The sequence below is a fragment of the Prionailurus bengalensis genome, chromosome C1 (assembly GCF_016509475.1).
Source record: "Prionailurus bengalensis isolate Pbe53 chromosome C1, Fcat_Pben_1.1_paternal_pri, whole genome shotgun sequence".
NCBI classification, from domain to species: Eukaryota; Metazoa; Chordata; class Mammalia; order Carnivora; family Felidae; genus Prionailurus; species Prionailurus bengalensis.
Window position 1 is genome coordinate 55,044,131 of NC_057345.1, and position 20,737 is coordinate 55,064,867.

A 20,737-nucleotide genomic window follows, 5' to 3' on the forward strand; every position below is an offset into this window, starting at 1 on the left:
GAATCTTCTATACATTTAATATTTAACATTCCCTAAATATTTTGTATTTTATGTTTCCTGTAAATTTATAAAGCATAATACATTTTTTTCACCAAGGTTTATTTAGCTATTTCCAGATCCCATCTCATTTACTCATTGTCCTACTCAAATATTTTCATTTTCTATGGGTGTGAGATGTGAGAAAGCTGGATACAGTTGTCTAGGGTAGTAGTTCTCAGCTGAGGTGATTCTGCCACCCAGGGAACATCTGACAATGTCTGGCAAACATATTTGTTTCTCGCCAGTGGGGAGCTGCTTACCGGCAACTAGTGAACAGCGGCTGAGGAAGCCGCTAAAAACATCCTCTAGCGCACAGGATAGTCCCCCATAGCGTTATTGGACCCAACATGTCAATAGTGCCAAGGATAGAAGTCCTATTCTAGGGTCCCTCTCACTCTAAAGTTCTGTGAGTCTGAATTATGACTGTTCTTGAGGATAGTATGTGGCAGTAGTGGGTATGGCTAGGAATGGCCAGCTCTAACCTCCTAAGCACATTTATAATAGTAGACCCATCGCTTCTCGGCCTTTTGGCTAAGATCAAGTGTAGTATCTGTTCTTATCAGTTTAATATAATGGTAGACCCAGTAGGCAGGTAAAACGTGGGGCAAGACTTCCTGTATGCTTACAGGAAATCAAGCTCCGGATAGTTGCTTGAGATGGTATATATTTCCAAGCAGTAGGTGTATTACTTCTATGACAACATCAGCACCCCTAGGTGAGTATCTTCCTTTCTTTCCCTCTTTACTTGTTTTCAAGTTCCATATTCTGAAATCAACTTTTTTGTTCCACTGGACTATGACCTATCTTATTTGTCAGCAACTCTCCCCTCCCTACTCTAGGCCTCCCTGGGACTGGCTCTGTTGGGATGGGTCATCTGATAGGCAGAGGTTTGCACTGAGCAGTTTTTTAAGCCACCCCAATCCTCATTGCTCCCACTTGTAATTTCTTTGGAAGTTGAAGTCATCCTGTGTTTTATTACGAATACCCTACCTCCAGGACTAAAACCTTCCACGTCTTCCCTCTTTGATGCACCCTCCCTGTTGAATTTTTAGCACTTTAGGGTGATTCAAGAGATGAAGGATTAAAACTGTCGGGACAGTCATACTTCTTGATCAAAACGGCCCCTGCCACCCGTTCAGTCAATATTTACAACACATTCACATCTGCCACCTGGTACCAAGAGTAGATTTAGTGTAGCATTAGATTCTTTTATTTATACTGGGATTTCATTGAATGTGGACAATCGTATTAATTCTTGCTCTTGGCTGGAAGAAAGCTCAACAGGCCCACTGTCTCTGCTAGGTAAATGTAAGTAAGTCATTCCGTTCTCTGGGGCTTCACTGAGCTTATATGTAAAAGAGCGGTAGCAGCCCAAAGGCTGCTGAGATTCTTTCCAACTTAAAACAAAAGAAAAAGCACTGAAATTTTGAAAAATATATTGGTATTAGGACATGCACACTTTATGGTATTGGCTTGTTGCTAAGGGTGTCATTTCTACTGAAATGAGGAAGTTGGTTTTTACAGTTGGAGTCAGGAAATAGTTTACATCCTTCTCTAGGGTTTAGAGTCCCTGGAAGATTAAGGTCACTGGTGTGACCCATGATAGCACTCAAGAGTTGGAGAAACCAATCCTTTCATTCACTTAAGGAACATATGTTAGGCCTCTATTATGCTCTTTGAGACAATAATATTTGTCTTTATTTTGCAGATGAGAAAATTAAGGCACCAGGTGGCTAAAGAGACTGTTAAAGACAACCCCACAGTTTTGACCAAGGAGGAAGCGGAAGGGCACCAGGGCACAGGGGCTAGGTCCAAAATGATTAAAAATTTCCCATTCTCTGTTCCATAATTTGAATCTCAAATATTTGTTTCTCTGACTTAAAATTGCAGCTTAAAATACTCATTGTTTACCACCCTAGTTTGTAGTGTTATGTTATCGATCAAAAGCAGGAGCATAATTTAATGTGTTTTTTGGTTATTTTTTTTAATACTTCACTTATTGTCCTGCTTGTTTAGAAAAACTGCTTGAGTTTTTTTCTCACACTGCTAGGTCATGCTCACTAGATGGACAACATATTTCACCACAATGCAACAACTATCACTCCTACTGTAATTTCCCTCCTATTCTCAGTAGATAGTTGAGTTGCAACAACATACTTCAACTCATGATGGGAGACTGTCAGTCCAGCAAAGAAAATGTGTCCTACTGATGCATATTCCAGTTTAGAGACCTCCTTTTCTACCTTCTTTCATGAGGCATCTCAGGGTGACTTAATTAGTAAACCCCTAATTCGTTGTCCATATTTTGGAGACCACTGGACCTCAGTGTGCATTATGACCCTCAAGGCTCTCAAATCTTTTAAGGTCCCTAAGTGTTCAATGTCCTCAACTCAGAAGGCAAATGACTACATTCTTAAGCCTCATTTTATTGCATTTGCCTCAGATTTTGTTTCCTTAATTAAGTATGTGTCTTTAGCCAAAATGCTTGGGTAGTATTGGCAAAGCAAGGCAATTGGAAATGTGTTTAGAGAACTGCCTCCTGGTTTCACACTAGTTAAAGCTATATATCATTACCAACATTTAGTGTTGTCTAGTTTTTCTACTTTTAGCCAGTATAATGGATTGGAAGCGGTAGGGGCACCTGGGTGGCTCAGTTGGTTAAGCATAAGCCTCCAACTCTTGATTTCGGCTCAGGTCACGATCTCATAGTCAGGTCGAGTGATGGAGCCCCATGTCAGGCTCTGTGCTGGGTGTGGAGCCTACTTAAGATTCTCTTTCTCACTCTCTAAATAAATACATAAATATTGGAAGTGATATCACACTGTGGTTTTATTTCTTTCTTAAGTTTGTTTATTTACTTTGAAAGAGAGAGAGATAATACATGCAGGAGGGGCAGAGAGGGAGAGAATCTCAAGCAGGCTCCACACCATCAGTGCAAAGTCCCATGCAAGATTCAAACTCACAAAGCAGGAGACCATAACCTGAGTCAAGATCAAGAGTCGGCCACTCAGCCAACTGAGACACCCAGCCGCCCAAACACACTGTGGTTTTAATTTGCATTACCTAATGGTTATTATCTTCCATACATACATACATACATACAGTCAAGTGTCTCAAATACATATAAGTGTGTGTATATATATAATCAATCGTTACGTATAAATAAACTCACATCTATCAGATATATGATCTGCGAACATTTTCTGTTAGGCTGCAGTTTGTCTTTTCACTTTCTTAACAGAAATTTTATTTTATTTATTTTTTTTTTTTTTTTTTTTCTGAAATTTATTGACAAATTGGTTTCCATACAACACCCAGTGCTCATCCCAAAAGGTGCCCTCCTCAATACCCATCACCCACCCTCTCCTCCCTCCCACCCCCCATCAACCCTCAGTTTGTTCTCAGTTTGTAACAGTCTCTTAGGCTTTGGCTCTCTCCCATTCTAACCTCTTTTTTTTTTTTTTTCCTTCCCCTCCCCCATGGGTTCCTGTTAAGTTTCTCAGGATCCACATAAGAGTGAGACCATATGGTATCTGTCTTTCTCTGTATGGCTTATTTCACTTAGCATCACACTCTCCAGTTCCATCCACGTTGCTACAAAAGGCCATATTTCATTTTTTCTCATTGCCATGTAATATTCCATTGTGTATATAAACCACAATTTCTTTATCCATTCATCAGTTGATGGACATTTAGGCTCTTTCCATAATTTGGCTATTGTTGAGAGTGCTGCTATGAACATTGGGGTACAAGTGGCCCTATGCATCAGTGCTCCTGTATCCCTTGGATAAATTCCTAGCAGTGCTATTGCTGGGTCATAGGGTAGGTCTATTTTTAATTTTCTGAGGAACCTCCACACTGCTTTCCAGAGCGGCTGCACCAATTTGCATTCCCACCAACAGTGCAAGAGGGTTCCCGTTTCTCCACATCCTCTCCAGCATCTATAGTCTCCTGATTTGTTCATTTTGGCCACTCTGACTGGCGTGAGGTGATACCTGAGTGTGGTTTTGATTTGTATTTCCCTGATAAGGAGCGACGCTGAACATCTTTTCATGTGCCTGTTGGCCATCCGGATGTCTTCTTTAGAGAAGTGTCTATTCATGTTTTCTGCCCATTTCTTCACTGGGTTATTTGTTTTTCGGGTGTGGAGTTTGGTGAGCTCTTTATAGATTTTGGATACTAGCCCTTTGTCCGATATGTCATTTGCGAATATCTTTTCCCATTCCGTTGGTTGCCTTTTAGTTTTGTTGGTTGTTTCCTTTGCTGTGCAGAAGCTTTTTATCTTCATAAGGTCCCAGTAATTCACTTTTGCTTTTAATTCCCTTGCCTTTGGGGATGTGTCGAGTAAGAGATTGCTACGGCTGAGGTCAGAGAGGTCTTTTCCTGCTTTCTCCTCTAAGGTTTTGATGGTTTCCTGTCTCACATTTAGGTCCTTTATCCATTTTGAGTTTATTTTTGTGAATGGTGTGAGAAAGTGGTCTAGTTTCAACCTTCTGCATGTTGCTGTCCAGTTCTCCCAGCACCATTTGTTAAAGAGGCTGTCTTTTTTCCATTGGATGTTCTTTCCTGCTTTGTCAAAGATGAGTTGGCCATACGTTTGTGGGTCTAGTTCTGGGGTTTCTATTCTATTCCATTGGTCTATGTGTCTGTTTTGGTGCCAATACCATGCTGTCTTGATGATGACAGCTTTGTAGTAGAGGCTAAAGTCTGGGATTGTGATGCCTCCTGCTTTGGTCTTCTTCTTCAAAATTCCTTTGGCTATTCGGGGCCTTTTGTGGTTCCATATGAATTTTAGGATTGCTTGTTCTAGTTTCGAGAAGAATGCTGGTGCAATTTTGATTGGGATTGCATTGAATGTGTAGATAGCTTTGGGTAGTATTGACATTTTGACAATATTTATTTTTCCAATCCATGAGCAGGGAATGTCTTTCCATTTCTTTAAATCTTCTTCAATTTCCTTCAGAAGCTTTCTATAGTTTTCAGCATACAGATCCTTTACATCTTTGGTTAGATTTATTCCTAGGTATTTTATGCTTCTTGGTGCAATTGTGAATGGGATCAGTTTCTTTATTTGTCTTTCTGTTGCTTCATTGTTAGTGTATAAGAATGCAACTGATTTCTGTACATTGATTTTGTATCCTGCAACTTTGCTGAATTCCTGTATCAGTTCTAGCAGACTTTTGGTGGAGTCTATCGGATTTTCCATGTATAATATCATGTCATCTGCAAAAAGCGAAAGCTTGACTTCATCTTTGCCAATTTTGATGCCTTTGATTTCCTTTTGTTGTCTGATTGCTGATGCTAGAACTTCCAGCACTATGTTAAACAGCAGCGGTGAGAGTGGGCATCCTTGTCGTGTTCCTGATCTCAGGGAAAAAGCTCTCAGTTTTTCCCCGTTGAGGATGATGTTAGCTGTGGGCTTTTCATAAATGGCTTTTATGATCTTTAAGTATGTTCCTTCTATCCCGACTTTCTCAAGGGTTTTTATTAAGAAAGGGTGCTGGATTTTGTCGAAGGCCTTTTCTGCATCGATTGACAGGATCATATGGTTCTTCTCTCTTTTTTTGTTAATGTGATGTATCACGTTGATTGATTTGCGAATGTTGAACCAGCCCTGCATCCCAGGAATGAATCCCACTTGATCATGGTGAATAATTCTTTTTATATGCCGTTGAATTCGATTTGCTAGTATCTTATTGAGAATTTTTGCATCCATATTCATCAGGGATATTGGCCTGTAGTTCTCTTTTTTTACTGGGTCTCTGTCTGGTTTAGGAATCAAAGTAATACTGGCTTCATAGAATGAGTCTGGAAGTTTTCCTTCCCTTTCTATTTCTTGGAATAGCTTGAGAAGGATAGGTATTATCTCTGCTTTAAACGTCTGGTAGAACTCCCCTGGGAAGCCATCTGGTCCTGGACTCTTATTTGTTGGGAGATTTTTGATAACCGATTCAATTTCTTCGCTGGTTATGGGTCTGTTCAAGCTTTCTATTTCCTCCTGATTGAGTTTTGGAAGCGTGTGGGTGTTCAGGAATTCGTCCATTTCTTCCAGGTTGTCCAATTTGTTGGCATATAAGTTTTCATAGTATTCCCTGATAATTGTTTGTATCTCTGAGGGATTGGTTGTAATAATTCCATTTTCATTCATGATTTTATCTATTTGGGTCATCTCCCTTTTCTTTTTGAGAAGCCTGGCTAGAGGTTTGTCAATTTTGTTTATTTTTTCAAAAAACCAACTCTTGGTTTCGTTGATCTGCTCTACAGTTTTTTTAGTTTCTATATTGTTTATTTCTGCTCTGATCTTTATTATTTCTCTTCTTCTGCTGGGCTTAGGCTGCCTTTGCTGTTCTGCTTCTAGTTCCTTTAGGTGTGCTGTTAGATTTTGTATTTGGGATTTTTCTTGTTTCTTGAGATAGGCCTGGATTGCAATGTATTTTCCTCTCAGGACTGCCTTTGCTGCGTCCCAAAGCGTTTGGATTGTTGTATTTTCATTTTCGTTTGTTTCCATATATTTTTTAATTTCTTCTCTAATTGCCTGGTTGACCCACTCATTCGTTAGTAGGGTGTTCTTTAACCTCCATGCTTTTGGAGGTTTTCCAGACTTTTTCCTGTGGTTGATTTCAAGCTTCATAGCATTGTGGTCTGAAAGTAAGCATGGTATAATTTCAATTCTTGTAAACTTATGAAGGGCTGTTTTGTGACCCAGTATATGATCTATCTTGGAGAATGTTCCATGTGCACTCGAGAAGAAAGTATATTCTGTTGCTTTGGGATGCAGAGTTCTAAATATATCTGTCAAGTCCATCTCATCCAATGTCTCATTCAGGGCCCTTGTTTCTTTATTGACCGTGTGTCTAGATGATCTATCCATTTCTGTAAGTGGTGTATTAAAGTCCCCTGCAATTACCACATTCTTATCAATAAGGTTGCTTATGTTTATGAGTAATTGTTTTATATATTTGGGGGCTCCGGTATTCGGTGCATAGACATTGATAATTGTTAGCTCTTCCTGATGGATAGACCCTGTAACTATTATATAATGTCCTTCTTCATCTCTTGTTACAGCCTTTAATTTAAAGTCTAGTTTGTCTGATATAAGTATGGCTACTCCAGCTTTCTTTTGGCTTCCAGTCGCATGATAAATAGTTCTCCATCCCCTCACTCTCAATCTAAAGGTGTCCTCAGGTCTAAAATGAGTCTCTTGTAGACAGCAAATAGATGGGTCTTGTTTTTTTATCCATTCTGATACCCTATGTCTTTTGGTTGGCGCATTTAATCCATTTACATTCAGTGTTATTATAGAAAGATACGGGTTTAGAGTCATTGTGATGTCTGTATGTTTTATGCTTATAGTGATGTCTCTGGGACTTTGTCTCACAGGGTCCCCCTTAGGATCTCTTGTAGGGCTGGTTTAGTGGTGACAAATTCCTTCAGTTTTTGTTTGTTTGGGAAGACCTTTATCTCTCCTTCTATTCTAAATGACAGACTTGCTGGATAAAGGATTCTTGGCTGCATATTTTTTCTGTCTAGCACCCTGAAAATCTCTTGCCAATTCTTTCTGGCCTGCCAAGTTTCAAAAGAGAGATCAGTCACGAGTCTTATAGGTCTCCCTTTATATGTGAGGGCACGTTTACCCCTTGCTGCTTTCAGAATTTTCTCTTTATCCTTGTATTTTGCCAGTTTCACTATGATATGTCGTGCAGAAGATCGATTCAAGTTACGTCTGAAGGGAGTTCTCTGTGCCTCTTGGATTTCAATGCCTTTTTCCTTCCCCAGTTCAGGGAAGTTCTCAGCTATTATTTCTTCAAGTACCCCTTCAGCACCTTTCCCTCTCTCTTCCTCCTCTGGGATACCAATTATGCGTATATTATTTCTTTTTAGTGTATCACTTAATTCTCTAATTTTCCCCTCATACTCCTGGATTTTTTTATCTCTCTTTTTCTCAGCTTCCTCTTTTTCCATAACTTTATCTTCTAGTTCACCTATTCTCTCCTCTGCCTCTTCAAGCCGAGCTGTGGTGGTTTCCATTTTGTTATGCATTTCGTTTAAAGCGTTTTTCAGCTCCTCGTGACTGTTCCTTAGTCCCTTGATCTCTGTAGCAAGAGATTCTCTGCTGTCCTGTATACTGTTTTCAAGCCCAGCGATTAATTTTATGACTATTATTCTAAATTCACTTTCTGTTATATTATTTAAATCCTTTTTGATCAGCTCATTAGCTGTTGTTATTTCCTGGAGATTCTTCTGAGGGGAGTTCTTCCGCTTGGTCATTTTGGATAGTCCCTGGCGTGGTGAGGACCTGCAGGGCACTTCCCCTGTGCTGTGGTGTATACCTGGAGTTGGTGGGCGGGGCCGCAGTCAGACCTGATGTCTGCCCCCAGCCCACCGCTGGGGCCACAGTCAGACTGGTGTGTGCCTTCTCTTCCCCTCTCCTAGGGGCGGGATTCACTGTGGGGTGGTGTGGCTCGTCTGGGCTACTTGCACCCTGCCAGGCTTGTGATGCTGGGGATCTGGCGTATTAGCTGGGGTGGGTAGGCAAGGTGCTCGGGGGCAGGAGGGGCAGGCTTAGATCGCTTCTCCTTAGGTGATCCACTTCAGGAGGGGCCCTGTGGCAGCGGGAGGGAGTCAGATCCGCTGCCGGAGGTTTGGCTCCGCAGAAGCGCAGAGTTGGGTGTTTGCGCGGAGCGAGCAAGTTCCCTGGCAGGAACCGGTTCCCTTTGGGATTTCGGCTGGGGGATGGGCGGGGGAAATGGCGCTGGCGAGCGCCTTTGTTCCCCACCAAACTGAGCTCTGTTGTCAGGGGGCTCAGCAGCTCTCCCTCCCTTTGTCCTCCAGCCTTCCCGCTTTCCGAGCAGAGCTGTTAATTTCTGACCTCCCAGACGCTAAGTCGCGCTTGCTGTTGGAACACAGTCCGCCCGGCCCCTCCGCTTTTGCAAGCCCGACTCGGGGGCTCTGCTTGGCCGGCGAGCCGCCCCTCCGCCCCGGCTCCCTCCCGCCAGTCCGTGGAGCGCGCACCGCCTCGCCGCCCTTCCTACCCTCTTCTGTGGGCCTCTCGTCTGCGTTTGGCTCCGGCGACTCTGTTCTGCTAATCCTCTGGCGGTTTTCTGGGTTATTTAGGCAGGTGTAGATGGAATCTAAGTGATCAGCAGGACGTGCGGTGAGCCCAGCGTCCTCCTAAGCCGCCATCTTGCCGCAACTCCCTCTTAACAGAAATTTTAAAAGAGTGCACGTTTTAAAATTTGATGAAGTCCAAATTGTCCATTTTTAATTTTGTGGATTGTGTTTTTGATGTCACGTCTATGAAATTTTTGGCTAATTCGAGGTCTTATAAGTTTCCTACATTTTAGAGGTTTAGGAGTAGTGTAGTTTTAGATTTTAAATTTAGATCTGCGATCCATTTTGAGTTATTTTTTGTATATTGTACAACTTCATTTTTTTGCATATAGATATTTAATTGTTCCAGTGCTATTTGTTGAAAAGTTTGTCCTGTCTCTGTTGATTTCATTTGTACCTTCATCAGAAAACAGTTGTCATAGGGGCGCCTGGGTGGTGCAGTCGGTTAAGCGTCCGACTTCAGCCAGGTCAAGATCTCGCGGTCCGGGAGTTCAAGCCCCGCTTCAGGCTCTGGGCTGATGGCTCAGAGCCTGGAGCCTATTTTCGATTCTGTGTCTCCCTCTCTCTCTGCCCCTCCCCCGTTCATGCTCTGTCTCTCTCTGTCCCAAAAATAAATTAAAAACGTTGAAAAAAAATTAAAAAAAAAAACAGTTGTCATAAACATGTGGTCTGTTTCTGGACCCTCCAATCCAATCCAATGATCTATTTGCATATCCTGATGCCAATATGATACTTTTTTCATTATTGTTACTTTGTCATAAGTGTTGAAATCACATGGTACTGCTCCTTCAAACTAGCTCTTCTTTTTCAAAGTTGTTTTGACTGTTCTAAGTCATTTGCATTTCCATTTGAACTTTACAGTCAAATTACTTCTGCAAAAAGCCTGCTCAGTGTTTCTTTGTGTTCCTCCTTCTCTGCGCTTCACCTGAACTCTCTCTGGAGGCAATATGCTGAGGGAAGGGGAGAGGAGGGGAGAGGAAGGGGCAAATGATCTGATTGTCCTTCACTGCCTGATGTCCATGTCTTGAAAAACATCATTTCGTATATTTTGTCTTTTTCTCTCTTCCTCTCTCCCTTCCTTCCTTCCTTCCTTCATGTTATGTCAGGCAGGAGGGTAAATCGAGTTCCTGTTCCTCCATCTTAACTAGAAGCAGACTTGTGGTTATGTTTTTTGAAGTATCCTTATCTTCTAGATTAACATACTGAGCTATGTTCAGAAACGACATGATATCTGAAATTTGCTTCAGTGTACTCCTGATGTCAGAAAACTTTTCTATGGGCTTGAAATTTTCCACAAAAACTTTTCACCATAAGGGTCTTAATACCTGCCTATCTTACAGGATTGCTGTGAAGATTAAATGTGGAATTATACGTAAAGGGCTTTAGAACTATGCTTAGAACTTAATGAAGAGTAGCTATTAATACTATATACTTGTATGAAGTCAACCATCAAAGATATAAAGAAGTCTGATTAAAAAAACAACCTCCAATGAAAACCTTTTAATCAAGAATAATTGTAGCAATGATGCCTGGGGCAATGGAGATTCAGTTTGGGCATCAACTCCTCTAGATTTGCTCTTTCTCTGAATTGCCCTAGTCCCCTGTTCCATCCACTCTCAAAGCACTTAAATATGGCCTGATAGCTCTACATTTATGTATCTGCCTCCAATCTCCTGACATCTCCTTGCATTCATTTCTGTATCCTTAGAGCCCAGCACAGAGTAGACACTCAAAACTCACTTGTGGAACTGGTTCACATTGCCATCTCACCTGCCCACCTCTGTGACCCTCTTCTTTCTGCACACTTTGTTCCCACCTCTTGCTCAGTCTGCCATGGGTTGATGTGTTCTTGTTTGAGAGCGTTGGCCTTCAGTTTCTACCTATGTACTTCCTCAAGCTCACTATAAGAAGTTGGGAAAAGCTCTGTGCCTCTCCACACCTTTTCCAAACACGTCCTGGTTGTGGCTTGTTTGAGCCAGGCAGCCAGAGCTCAGGTGACAGTAAGGAGGTAGCAATGAAAGGAGGTCTCTAAGGATAAATTCAGACCTGCATGGCACCGCTTCAAGCTAATCCTCCACATCCTCTTGGTCTTCTTGGATAGACCAAGGTGAAATATTCAACCAAGAAAACTGAAGAACTTAGAACATAGCATATTAGGACTAGAAGGGCCATTGAGATAATTGAGCCTTCTTTTAACAGAGGGTAATATTCTTAGAAACAAGCAAACAAACAAAACAAAACAAAACAAAACAAAAGCATATATTTCCTACCTCTATCCCCGACATGGAGCTAGTCTGGTCAATAATGTGGGAAGAGATAGTCCTGCTCTCATACCTCTTTTGCACATCCCCCAACCACCAACTGTGTGCACAAGCGCATAGGTGCACGCGCGCGCACACACACACACACACACACACACCCCTTCTTTGCAGCTGGAGGCATCTCTGAAGAATCCTTAGGTCATTGATAAACAAGAGGACAGTGGGTACTTGAATTCCTGGTTTCCTTTCTTTCTATTAACTAGTCGACAATGCCACTCCTGACAAAAACAACAAAATGTTCCACAGATGTGTCTGTCTCCTGGATGTCTGAGCTGTGGGATCCAATTTTAGAAGTGCTACTGGAATAATCACTGTTTTCAAGAAAGAATCAGAGGGAGAGATGAATAGGCAGAATGCAGAGGATTTGGGGGCAGTGAAAATACTGTGTATGATACTCTAAGAATGGATACATATCACTGTACCTTTGACCAAACCCATAGAATGCACAATACCAAGAATGAATCCTCGTGTAAACTGTGGCCTTTGCATGAGAAGGATGTGCAGATTCATCTATTATAGCAAACATGCCATTCTGGTGGGTGATGTTGATAACGGGGTGGGAGGATGCGCATGTATGACAGCAGGCAGTGTATGGGAAATCTGTATCTTCCTCTTAATTTTGCTGTGAAGCTAAAGCTGCTCTAAAAAATAAAGTCTTTAAAAAAAAAGAATGAGTCAGAAATGTTTCCAGCTCTTTTCAAGGGGGAAAAAGTCCACGTGATGTCCAAACTGAGATGGTTTGAAAGCGGAGAAATGAAAGATACTTTCTGCTTGAAGGCTGGAAAACATCAAAATCGGGTTGAGAGTGTGCATGTGAGAGTGGTTTAATAGCACCATCCAGTGGCACAAAGCAATATTGCCACTAAAACTCAAAAACAGGGTCCAATCATTTAAAAAAAAAAAAGTCAACAAGTTTTAATTTGAGAGCCTCTGATATGTCAAGCTTTATACTAGACACTGGGAACATAGCAACTGTTATTCACAAAAATCTATACACTGATTTCAGAAAGATTTGTACATGTTGCTCTTATAGGTATCCCTAATTTGCTGTCTTCACCACCAAAAAGGTGAGTCAGGCCTCTAGGACAGGAGTTTAGGATAGATCTTCCTTACTTCTTAGTCTAGGGGCCAAAGTGATGTCAGCTGGCTCAGAGCCTAGAAAACACAGATCTTTTGAACTCCAAAGTCCTGATGTGGGCATTTTGGGGGAAGCAAGACTTTTGCAAAGTCTCCCCTAGAATACTACTACCCAGTTGTTGTTAATCCGGGAATGCAAATGTATATACTTTCTTGAGTCTTGAGTAAGGCATTTAGATTTGGGTCATTCCCATGATATCTTGAAAAATCTCCATGACTTCCTCCCCACAGACTATAATATGACTAGGACTCAAAAAGGATCTGATCAATCGGCAAAATTTTCTTCCTTCTGGTTTCTCATGACTCCACCTTCTGAGTGCTGATCAGACCCCAGTTGGAAATAACTACGGTTTATACTTCCAATGAGGGAAGGCGTCTTTGCTGGACATCCTGGATTACTTGTATACAGGCCAAGCAGTCTGTTGCTAGCTGAGCTCTTACTTTGCCATTTTCGGTTTTTTCTGAGTCTCATCCACAGACCATTGGGTAAAGCTGAAAAGTTTTTTGGTTCCAGTGATCAGTATTAAACCTTTTTGTTTGTTTGTCTCTCAGTTGCAGAAGTAGCTTGGACAAGGCATTTGCTTCCTCTGACCTCCATTTCTTTCAGTAGAAAAATAAAGTCTGGAATGATTGGACATGGGTAATCAGTTGTGTTATCCTGCTGGAGGATGTATGAAAAATATTTTAGAGCTTCAGACAACCCAAACTCTTAAAAACCTGAAAAGTTCACTAACCAAAGAAAGACTTGGATTTTAATTTCTGCCAATAGGGCCCACTAGTTACTCTAAAGGGCCCTCCGTATAAAATATAATTAGATGGTGAGTCAGACCAACACAGTAGACACAGTTTTATTGCATTATTGCACTTACTAGAGTGAGGAATTTTCTGAGGGTCTAAGAATTAAATAGTAATAGTAACAACTAAGTAAATGAGCAGAGGAAGGAGCTATAAATGAGGTTGCCTGGAAGTCAATATTCATGTTGTTGCAATCAACGTGCCCATCATAGGTGTCTGGGATTCTCCCAGATGTCATTGAAGGAAATATAGTCCACAAGTTTAAAAAGTCCACAAAACGCACAAGGAAAAAGCAACAGACAGCAGAAACAATAATGAAAGACTTAGACTCCCTCCCCAAAGACTTCATATATTGGCATGAGCTGATTGAAATATATGATAGTCACATGTAAAGGTTAAAGGAAATAACAGAGGAAATAAAAATAGGAAAAGAAAACAAGGATATAAAAAAATAATAAGGCAAGTTTTAGAAAGAACTAAATAAAATTTGTAGATTTCAAGTACACACACACATCTCAGTGGCTAAGTGGAACAGAACTGAAGATACTGATGAGGGAGCATAAGGCAAGTTTAGGGCAAAGCACCAGCTAACAACCCCCACCCCTCCAGGTGGGGTAAGTGTGATATTCCTCAGGCACTCCTAGCTGCCCAAGAACAAAGGAAAGGAAAGAAAACAAATGGTTAACTGATAGAGATCACAGCCTTGCAGGACCTGAGTCTCCATCAGGTTACAAATGTCTTAGTAAATTACAAGAAAAAGGCAATCTTATCAACAGCTTAATCTCCAGAAACCTACAGATTCAGTTACCTGGAGCTCCAACATCACCGTCCATCCATAGTGATGTGGGGAACAAAGACAAAAAGGAAATGTTAGGTATAGTTAAATTTCTTTATACCCTGCAGACCATTGACAAATACTTGAGGCAAATACAAAGTATAACATTTCTCAGGGAACTCCCCACTGTCTCAATGTTAATACCTTACTAGAGGAAAACAACCTTAGCTTGACAATAGCAAGGCCCCAGGCATCTTATGAGTTCTCTTTAGCAGAGACTCAAAGTCCTTTTGGAGGCTTTCTTTTTTCCTTTACCTCCCCCAACTCCATAGTATATAATCAGTCTTCCCAACCCCACTACAGCTCTTTCAGCCCACAGGTCCCTGCCCCCCATCTGTGCTTTAATAAAATCAGCTTTTTGCACCAAAGATGTCTCAAGCTGTCAGCTCCAAACCACCACCACTCCAAAGTCCCAGCAAGTTGATGCTAATAAGATGATTTCAGGTGGAGACCCTAGAGAGCATCAGGATGGGCCCGGTGACCAGAAAAACAGGTGATTAGAAGATTGAAACTTTCAGCCCCACCTGTCCACCGCAGGTAAAGCGGCGTGGAGGTTAAAAACCTAGAGTAACTCTTGAACATTGAGATTTGAAGAGCTGCTAGGTTAGTGAATACATCAAGGTGCTGGGTTGAGGGGTGAGCCCAGAGAGGGCATAGAAGCCCTGCACCCCTCGCTCTATATTTGTCCTATGCATCTCCTCCATCTGGCCGTTTCTGGGTTGTACGCCTTTTTAGTAGGTCAGCAAACGTAAGTAAATGTTCCCCTAAGTTCCATGAGCCATTCTACCAAATTACTGAACCCAAGGAGGGCGTGATGGGAACCCCAATTTAGAGCTGGTAGGTCAGATATGCAGATGACAGCCTAGGCTTGTGACTGATGTCTGAAGTAAGGGTTGTCTTATGGGACTGAGCCCTTAAACTGTGGGATCTGATGCTGTCTTCAGGTAGATAGTGTCAGAGCTAAGTTGCATTTGTTGGGGTTTGGGCGTGGGGGGGGGTGGGAAGGGGACAGAACTGACAGACAAGAAAGAATCCTTGAGACGTCTTTGGTGCAAAAAGGTTATTTTATTAAAGCAGGGGATAGGACCTGTGGGCAGAAAGAGCTGCACTGACTGATTCTATGCCACAGAGTTGGAGTTGGAGTTGGGGAAGGTAAAGGCAAAAGGGAGTCCTCCAAAAGGACTTTCATATGCTATAGAGGACGCATCAGACACTGGAGGCCTTATTGTAGTCAAGCTAAGGTTGTCTTCCCTCTAGGGAAGGAGTTCCTGGAGAACTGTTATACTTTGTATTTGCCACAAGTATTTGTCAACGTTGCAGGATTTTTTTTTACCTCAAAAACCGGGATTCATTATCTCACCGCTTCGAAGAATGAAGAGGTGGGCACAAAATGAGCAGCAGGCAGAAGTTTATTAGAGTATAAGATTAGAAGGGGGGGGGGGGGCCGGGCTGGCGCAGTTGTTTAAGCGGCTGACTTTGGCTCAGGTCATGCTCTCGTGGTCCGTGAGTTTGGGCCCCGCGTCGAGCTCTGTGCTCACAGCGCAGTCTGGAGCCTGCTTTGGCTTCTGTGTCTCCCTCTCTCTCTGCTCCTCCCCTGCTTGTGCTCTCTCTCTCTCTGTCTCTCAAAAATAAATAAATGTTTAAAAAATTTTTTTTTAAAGATTAGAAAGGAAGAATAGTAGGAAAGCTCTCTTTACAGAGTGGGAGCATTCAAAAGTGAATGACAGCAACAGTAGGCAAGGGTCCTTGTTTTATAAGGTTCTGGTCAGCCCTCCCTTCCTTTCCCCCTCCTTCCTTCTCAGGCTCTACCCTTACTGGCTGGATACTCTAGGTGCTGGGTTGTTCATTCCTGATTGGCTAGATTCCATCATATGAGGGGGGATCTATGGCCATATCATCCTTGTGGGTCATACGTTTTATGGTCTACTTATTTTCAGTTAGATCTTTTGTCAAATTCCTGAGGGAGACCTGAAGGGGAGTAGGTGGTGTCTATTACATGCTTAAGAGGGACCTTACGCCTGAGGGGGTTTGCTGTGGTCAGACACTCCCAGCATTGTTCCAAAATATGTGTTTTTCCCCACCCAGGGAACTCAGGTCCTAATATTTCCCTCTCTGCCTACTGAATCCTATCGTTTCCTATCATAAATGGGCTGCAGATTATAAAGAAATTTAACTATACCTACCATTTCCTTCTTGTCTTTGTTTCCCACATCACTATGGAAGGGAGGGTAATGTTGGGGCTCCAGGAAACTGAGTCTATAGGTTTCTGGAGATTAAGCTGTTGATAAGATTGCCTCTTTCTTGTAATTTACTTAGACATTTGTAACCTGATGGAGACTCAGGTCCTGCATGGCTGTGATCTCTATCAGTTAACCATTTGTTTTTCCCTTTCCTTTGTTCTTGGGCAGCTAGGAGTGTCTAAGGAAGGTCACACATATCCCACCTGTGGGTGGGGAACTGTTGTTAGCTGGTGCTTTGCCCTAAACTTGCCTTATGCTCCCTCATCACATTTGTAGGACACCCAGTCAGTGTCTTCTGAGTATTGGAGAAATGTTTGATGTGGGAAAATCTGTCCATCCTCCCATCCATCTGGTGTCAGAGGTTTTTAAAGTAGAGAAGAAAAATAGTTTTCCTCTAAAGGTTATTTCTATGTTTTGGCTACTGTGAATCATGTTGCTCTGAATATTACTGTGCAAATATCTGCTTGAGGCCCTGCTTTCAGTCCTTTTGAGCATAAACCTATAAGTGGCATTGCTGGATCATACCATGATTCTAGGTTTGATTTTTTTTTTTTTAATTTTTTTTTTCAATGTTTATTTATTTTGGGGACAGAGAGAGACAGAGCATGAACGGGGGAGGGGCAGAGAGAGAGGGAGACACAGAATCAGAAACAGGCTCCAGGCTCCGAGCCATCAGCCCAGAGCCTGACGCGGGGCTCGAACTCACGGACCGCGAGATCGTGACCTGGCTGAAGTCGGACGCTTAACCGACTGCGCCACCCAGGCGCCCCTAGGTTTGATTTTTTTGAGGAACCACCACACCATCTTCTGTAGCAGCTGCACCATTTTACGTTCCCACCATCAATGCCAATGCGCAGAAGGTTTCAATTCAATTTCTCCACATTCTTTCCAACCTTGGTTATGTTCTGTTTTTTGTTTATTATTGTTTTGTTTTCAGAATAGCCATCCTAAGGGGTGTGAAGTGGTGTTTCATTGCAGTTATAATTTGCATTTCCCTAGTGATTAACGATGCTAGGCATCTTTTTTATGTGTCTATTGGCTATTTGCATATCTTCTTTGGAGAGATGTCTGTTCAAGTCTTTTGCCCATTTTTTAATTGGGCTGTTTGTTTTTGTTGTCACCGAGCTGTAGGAGTTCCTTCTATATTCTGGACAGTAACCCTTTATCAAATATATGACTTACAAGTGCTTTCTCACAATTCTGTATGTTGCCTTCACTGTTAATGGTATCTTTTAACACACAATAGTTTTGAATTTTAACAGAGAGCAATTTATCTATTCTTTTTTATGGCCTGTGCTTTTGGAGTCATATCCAAGAACTCTGTCTCAAATCCATTGTAAAATTAAGTGCATTTTGAATGGCCTGATTTTCCCTAGAAGGGCTAGGCTATTGTTTTTCTTTTTGTTTTTACAAAGTGAATCATTAGCATAATGATAACAACAAATAATGTAAATCCCCATGTGCCGGTCATCTGAGTCTATATCTGCCCTGGGCACTGTTACCAGTCCTGTCCTTCCTCTAAAATATGTAGAAATAGACAATGGGATACTCTGGCTCTTAGAGGACAAATCACTCCCAAAATAAATATATGAATAAATAATTACCGACACTAAAATATTTTTTTTTAATTTTTTTTTCAACATTTATTTATTTTTGGGACAGAGAGAGACAGAGCATGAACGGGGGAGGGGCAGAGAGAGAGGGAGACACAGTATCGGGAACAGGCTCCAGGCTCTGAGCCATCAGCCCAGAGCCCGACGCGGGGCTCGAACTCACGGGCCGCGAGATCGTGACCTGGCTGAAGTCGGACGCTTAACCGACTGCGCCACCCAGGCGCCCCGACACTAAAATATTTTAAAAGAACTTAAAAAACCTAGTCTAATGTTCTCTTATAAGAGCACTGCGTGGCTAAGTGGTAATAGTAATAATAGGTAACATCTACATCACATTTAACATGTGCTAGACACTGTTAAAAGCGTTTTATTTGTGTTTTAATTTTTATTTATTTTTTTCTTAAATGTATTTTAAATGTGTTAACTCACTTAATCCTTACTGTTTCTATTGCCAAGTTAAAGGCTATGAAATTGAAGTATAAAGGCATTCAGGAACTTGCTCAAGATCACATAGCTAGTAAGGACTAGAGCCAGGATTCAAGTCCAGGCAGGAGGCTGTTACAATCTCTAGTCTTTGCCACTTCATTTACACTACCTCTACATGATGAGTCATCAGAGGGGACACCACCGATCATGAAACGAAGTCCTATTTACAATGACACATATTCCAACGTTGAAAAGGTCCCACTGTGTCTCATAGAAAAGAAAGATGCATGGTTGACATCTTTGCATCTACATTTTCAATTTATTCAACACATAATTACTAAATGTCTACTATGTGCCAGGCACTGTTATAGACGATTGGGATACAACAATCAGGTTTCCTGCTCAGATGGAATTTACAATCTCGACAGGAAGGTTGACAATAAACAAGCTGAGGACCATCTACTGTAATGTCTGGTCACGGTATGTGCTGTGGAGAAAGTAGACTGAGAACACACAAGATGATGAGGAAGGCTACTTTACTTTAGTTCAGGTGGTCAGGAAAGACCTCTCTGGGGAGGAGACCCTGGATCACAGACATGAGGAAGTAAGGAGGGGAACCATGTAGTGAGGCACAACAGAGCCAGACTGCTTGGTACTGTGTGACCTTGAAAACGTTTCTGGAAATTTTTGTATCTTGGATTTTCATATGGACTGAATGTTTGTGTCCATCCAAAATTCCTATGTTGGAATCCTTACCATCAGTATGATGGTATTAGGAGATAAAAGCTTTGAGAGGTAATTAGGTCATAAGGGTGAAGGCCTCCTACATGGGATTAGTGTTCTTATAAAGGAGACCACAGGGAGGTGCTTGGGTGGCTCAGTCAGTTGAGCTTTGACTTCAGCTCAGGTTGTGATCTCAGGGTTTGTGAGTTCCACCCGCATTGGGCTCTGTGCTGACAGCTCAGAGCCTGGAGCCTGCTATGGATTCTGTGTCTCCCTCTCTCTCTCTGCCCCTCTCCGCTCACATACTGTCTCTCCCTCTCTCAAAAATAAATAAACATTAGGAAAAAAAAAGGAGATCACAGGCAGCTTTCTAGCTATTTTACCACTATGTGATGACACAAGGAAATGTTGGCAGTCTGCAACTTGGAGGAGGGTTCTCATAAGAACCTTACCCTGCTGACCCCCAAACTCAGATTTTCAGCCTCCAGAACTATAAGGAGTCAACTTGTTCATTGGCCACCCAGTCTTTAGTAATCTGTCATAGCATCCTGAGCTGACTGAGATAGGTTCCTTTATCCATGAAACAGAGATACTAACAGTAGTTGCCTCAGAGTGTTGTGAGGATTAAGTGGTTTACCTGTATGTCACTGATTCTAAGACCTTCTTTTTCGCAGTTAAGCATCTCAGAATCAGGATGTTCTTACGAAGAATGGGGCTTCCCCCTGCCGATGTCCACGCAGCAGTCCTGATAAGGTAATTGCTCCCCAGTTAGGACTATCACTGTTCCAGGTGACACAACAGGATACTTGCAATTGCTCCATGTTTCAGGACACAAGTCATTAAAGACGATTTAAAAAAATTTTTTTTAATGTTAATTTTTGAGAGAGAGAGACAAAGTGTGAGCAGGGGAAGGCAGAAAGAGAGGGATACACAGAATTCAAAGCAGGCTCCAGGCTCTGAACTGTCAGCACAGAGCCTGACATGGGTCTTGAACACAAGTACCATGATGGGATCATGAGCAGAGCTGAAGTCGGATGCCTAACCGACCGAGCCACCCAGGCACCCCCATTAAGGACCATTTTAGGATGCAACCTGAATCCTACCTATTGGAAAACGTTCCAGGTGGCACTTTATAGTCAGATTCCAAGAAACTCCAGTATCAAAACTGGAGAATGGGTGTCAGTGGCTTGAAAGAAAAGCTTGGAACTAGAATCCTAAAGTCAAGCACTCCCAAAACTTATTGAGAATAGACAGTCTCCAAATGTAAATAAGTTTTAGAAATATGTTAAATAACTTCTTTTTCTTATAGTTTCCTTTTTATATGTGAATGTTTGTGATCTCTGATTTTTTAAATGCATTAACATAAGTGCCATCTTTGCTAAGTATAAAATGAAAACTCAAAGTGAAAGAAAGCCATGTTCATATTTAATTAGCATACTTTTTCATAGTGGCTCATAAAATAATAATGTGTTTTATAAACAAAGCATCTTAGCATCA

At 41.8% G+C, this 20,737-nt stretch overlaps 1 pseudogene; it reads left to right on the forward strand.

Moving 5' to 3' along the window:
* The first annotated feature begins 550 nt into the window (after nucleotides 1-550).
* LOC122482408 lies at nucleotides 551-655 on the forward strand (annotated as a pseudogene).
* Nucleotides 656-20,737: the final 20,082 nt, after the last annotated feature.